Consider the following 5,695-nt stretch of genomic DNA (forward strand, 5'->3'; position numbering starts at 1 on the left):
TTATATTTTAATATTGCCTCAATTGTTAACTTTAAAGGTTTGTTGATTTCATTGCATTAATTTCTTTAGAATGTGCACACACGAATAACTTTATACACATAAACATGACAAAAGAGAATGAAAAGTAGTTTGATCCTCTTTACTTTTTTATAGGCATTCTTTTCAATATCTCAATCTAAATACATTGGGAAGTGATTACTGCATTGTGCCACGGTGGCCTTGGAAATTGGATTTCAATGTAAAGCTTGCTGACATTCTCATCCCCATGTTGGAGGTTACTCTCTCCATAATAAGCACCTTGGAGTTGGATGACTCCCTTTACTATTGTTATATGAATAAGAAATAAAATTCCATCACCTGATGGTTAAGCTCTTGTTTTGCTTGATATTGCATCAAGTGTTTGTTTTTTTTTTTTACTATGTTGGGTCTGTGAACATAACTTGCTATAGAATCTTCCTTAAATGACACTTAGCTTCTGAAAGACATTCTTACATGGAAGATTTGTTAGTTACTCTGACCTGCAATATAACCACATTACACAAACTAGGTGGCTTGAAATAAAACTTTTCTCATATGTGGAGATAGTTACCAAACATGAAAACAATAGAATATTTGTTGTCTCATGAAAGCCAGCCCCACATTTAATGGAAAATGATTGCTGTGGTTTATGTGGTAGTAGAGATAAAGTAAACTATCTTGTGCCTTAACTAACTTTTTAAATTTCATTCATGACAAATTTCCTTTATGTCTTTCACACATGAAACTATATTCACATTATATCCCAATTTAGGGTAATATTTTAACATATATATGGGCAAGAAAGTAAGCATTCTATACTTCAACATCCTAAGTTTGAAATACTAGTCTTGAAATTCTATGTTCATTATTCAGGTTGACATTCATGAACTACTAGTGTGTTTTTTGTGGTAGTTGCTATTAAAGAGCACAACAAATATCCTAATCTTTTACATAACTTGACTCTGGGATTATATAAAAATATATATATATATATAGATAGATAGATAGATATAGATATAGATATAGATATAGATATAGATGTATGTATGTATATAATGTTCAATATGGAAATTCAACAGCATTTAAAGATCCCTTCATTTGCATCTTGAGAAATTATAATATTCCAAACCACAATCATATGAGGGAAAAAAGTCCATAGCAGCATTTACAGGACCATCAGGAAGAATATCTGCCCAGATTGTTACATTTCTGAATCTTTCCAGGTTCACAGATAAGAATATGAAGGGTAGGCGATAGTAAAAATATCAAATTTGGGGCCATTTCAGCTGTTAGGAGAGTATGATAGGAGGAGATTGGATTTATGAACCTATCAAATTTTGTAATATCAAAGAGTAAGTACTCAAATATAATGGAATAGGATAGTCCCTTTGGTTTGAAAACAGAAAAGTTAGATATGACAAGAGGGTTTTTTAAATTTTATTTTATTTTATTTGTGAACATACTGTACAGAGGGGTTACAATTGCATGGGCAGGATAATGCGTACATTTCTTACCAAGCATTGCAGCCTCCTCCTTTGTTTACCCTTCACATCAAAGAGGGTTTTTTTTAAGTTTTACCCTTACTAATTTTCTTTAAAAAATCAGGAAATGACTTGAAAGTGTAGAGATATTTTAAGCAGAGTGTGCAAGTAATCAGAAAACATTCTGAATCAACAAGAATTAAACAGGAATTAATGTGTGGTTCAAGTTGTTGATTGGTAGCTTTGAAAGGAGTAGTACATGAGTCCCTGAGTTTATATCCCTGTATTACCACACATATACATATGCTTCTATGTAAGATATATTGAATGAAGAAAGTCAGGCTCAGAAAGTGAAAGTAGGGGTTTTATATCCCTGTATTACCACACATATACATATGCTTCTGTGTAAGATATATTGAATGAAGAAAGTCAGGCTCAGAAAGTGAAAGTAGGGGGTGGAAAGGTGGCTCAGTGTTAGAGTGCTTGCTTTGCAAGCATGAGACCCTGGATTCCATTGCTCAGCAGAAAGATCTGGAAATGGTGCCATGGCTCAAGTGGTAGAGTGGTAGACTTGAGCTGAAGAGCTGAGAGACAGTGCCCAGGCCCAAAGTTCAGGCCCCACAAATGGCAGGAAAAAAAGAAAGTAAAAGTAGGTATGTGTTCTCTCATATGTAATATTAGATAAAAATTATGCTCATGAAATATTATAAAGTTATGGAGCCCACATATATTCACTTACATATATACATGATCAATCTGAATAAATTATAGTACATATCAATCTAACCTTTCTGAAAAATTAACAGACTATATAAAAAATGAGCCCCAGAAGCATATATTCTTGGGGCGTTTTAAGGGGATGTGGAAAGGTGTAAAGATAAAAGAAGAATATGGTTGGGCAAATACAACATAATATTCAATGTACATATGTGAAAATTGAACTATTAAAGTCAGGGAATACCTGTGGTAGATACAAATGAGAGGAGTTGATGTGACAAAGACCAAAAGAGTTGATGTGACAAAGACAAAGACAGTGACAAAGACCAAAAGACATTGTACAAATTGATTTGTTTTATACTTAATTAAAAAGTTTTATTTTTTCTTTTCAAAAACTAAAAGAAAAACATGTCTAAATAAAATACAGTGAAAGCAGGGGTTATACCATGGGGGAGGTACATACACAGCAACAAAGAAAGCATCTTATAAATATGATGGAAATAATCGTGAGAAAGAAAAAAAAACCCAGATGAATCCTTATCTTGGGGTTTATTTTGCATAACATCAACCTATGTTTCGTTGGGCCTGGCTTACTTCACTTAATATAATTTTTTCCAAGTCTTTCAATTTCCTATCAAATGGAGGTGGTGGTGGTGATGGTGGGATTGGGGGGGGATGGGGAGTTGGAGAGGGGAAGGGATGGGAAAGGGAAACAAAGGAGGAGGCAACAATGCTTTATAAGCCCTGCTTTCACTGTATTTGATGTTGATATAATTTGTGGAGGGGAAGGGAAAAAACAAACTGTTTAAACAGGGTTAGAGGTAGACCCATTACAACTATGAGATGTACAAGACGTTATGCCAAAAAACGAACTTTACAACTTTGGCGGGGTGAGGAGGTGGGGAGGGGGTATGGGGGTGGTTGTGGTATGGGGGTGTGGGGGTGAGTGGGTGGGGAAGAGAAGGGATGGTATGGGGAAACTAAGGAGGAGGCAGCAATGTTTGATAGGAAATGTACTCACTATCTTACCCATGTAATTGTAACCCCTCTGTATGGTATTTTCAAAATAAAAAAAGTAATAAAAAGAGGTGATATCTCAATGTTGTTTTTTATTATTTTTTTATTTTGAAAATACCATAAAGAGGGGTTACAATTTCATGGGCAAGAAAAAAAGAAAAAAAAAAGAGGCAAAAAAAAAAGAAAAACATGCCTTCCATTTTCTTCACATGGTTATATAACATATATGATGACTGTGATTGTCATAGATAAAAATGTTCTCATTCATGGAGCATCTTCTATTCCTTATCTTTAGTTTACCTTTGGGACTTTTGATCATGTACTGAGTGACCATAAAAAGTTTCCTTCTCTCTATTAGATGTCCCCAAAGAACACATCAGTAGCAACTGCCATGGTCTTATTACTACTTCACTTCAGCTGGAATTGGGTAGGACTGTTAACATTACAAGATGAAAATGTTTGCGGATTCTTCCTGCATTGAAAGAAGAGATGGCCAAGAATAATTTGATCTGGCAATAACAAACCAGTGATGTATATTTTAAAAATCATGGCACCCTATAACCATATAAGTAAATCATCAGCGTATGTCCTCATCCTATATGTCCATGATGAATTCCTACTATATTTAATGGTGTGTGTTGAGTAAATTTTAATAAAAGGAAAAGTTGTAGAATGGCATTTAACCATAAGAAAAATATTTTCTGCTTAGTTCATTACATGTACCTGTCATTTTTTTTAACATCATCACCCAGATGTTTTTGGATTCACAAATTTTGTCAAAGTAGTTAACCGTTCCAAATACCCAGGAGACATTTTCCTTGGTGGGCTGTGGTTTCTCCTTTAATTGCTCAGGTTCTGATTCTGATTTGGTAATGGGGAGAACTATCCTCATGATGCCTCTTTGGCTTGGGTGCCTAGGCACATTTTTGACATGACTATGTCTGGAGACAGTTACAGTATATAGAATGCTGTATATTCTGTGGCCCAGGCTCTCCATGACACGCTTCTTCATCAAGCAGTATTATAAACAACGGAAAATAGAAAAGGTTCAGTGCCTTCACCTGCACAGGTAAGGACTTAAAGTTTTGGATGGTACAGTGAGGAACGTCATTTCCTAGACAGGTCTCTTACTGTATAACAGTTTGTAATTGAGGTCTCTTACACATGTGTGCTTGTGCTGTTAATTTAAAGCAGGTCAGTAACAAGTGCAAAATATATTCCATTTTTCCATAAATTCATTTAGATTCAAATAACCTCAACATGCTCACAGCTAATGTTTTGAAAATTAAAAATTCACCTTTTCCTGATGTGTTTCTTAATACTAGTAAAGATAATCTGCTAAACAGAATTATCCATATTTTTATAAGTAAATTAAATTCATTCAACTTTATGCATGAAAATTTTACCATTCTCAAACTATAGATTTTTACAAACTTAGTTATGTGAAACTGTAGTGAGGAAATTGGGAATTGTCTCATTTATGAGTATTTGTATGGAACTGGTTTCTCTTGAAACAAAGACTTCTATTTCTTTGCTGAGTGACCAGGATGTCCAAAGATTATTTTGATGATTTTTTGTCCCATAGAATTTTTTATTTCTTCATTAGGTTTTTCTTCTCTTTTGGAATGCTGAATCTGAAATTTTAATCAGGAGCTTTACTCATTTCAGATTTTTTGTTTTAAGTCTGAGATGTACTTCATCATAAGATGATGTATCTTTTTTTAGGTGTACCCATTTTGTGAATAAAATACAATTTCATAATCCTCTTTGAGGCCAAGAGATTTTGATTGAGAAAAGGAAATTAGAAGAAGAGTATGACATTGTGAACATTTGGAATTTTCCAGAAGGTCTGACCTCAAGTGGAAGTAGGCCATTTTTCTCCACATAAACTACATGTTCACAAGCGTTTGAATAATAAAATATGGTAGAGTGGGCCATAGGAACTACAAAGGTGGGTGGGATCTAATTGTAATTTCATATAAATAAGCAGATTTCACTCTTAAAATGTATTCCTGGCTGGGGCCAGAAAAGTCACTCCTATAATACTAGATGTTTAGAAGTCAGAGATTTTAGTATCATGGTTTCAAATCAGTCCTAGCAGAAAAGCCTGTGAGACTGTTATCTTTATTTAAACACCCAAAAAACTGGAAGTAGAGCAGTGGATCAAGTGATACAGTGCTAACCTTAAGCAGCAAAGCTTAGATACAAAGCCCAGGCACTGAATTCAACAATATTTCTGGCTCACACATATACTCTCACACACAGAAAAAAAAACACACAGACTTTATACTCTCTGTGCTTACTAACATTTAAGTATATCAAACTTAAGAAATTTTATTGATTGACTCTTGGATAGAAAAGAAACAGAATAAATTAATGGAGCTGAGCACTGGGGACTCATGACTGTAATCCTATCCTTCCAGATCTAAGATTACATATCAGTTTAAAGCTAAAATGGGAAG

This window comes from Dipodomys merriami, unplaced genomic scaffold (genome assembly GCF_024711535.1).
Source record: "Dipodomys merriami isolate MVZ:Mamm:240054 unplaced genomic scaffold, mDipMer1.0.p SCAF_719, whole genome shotgun sequence".
Taxonomy (NCBI): domain Eukaryota; kingdom Metazoa; phylum Chordata; class Mammalia; order Rodentia; family Heteromyidae; genus Dipodomys; species Dipodomys merriami.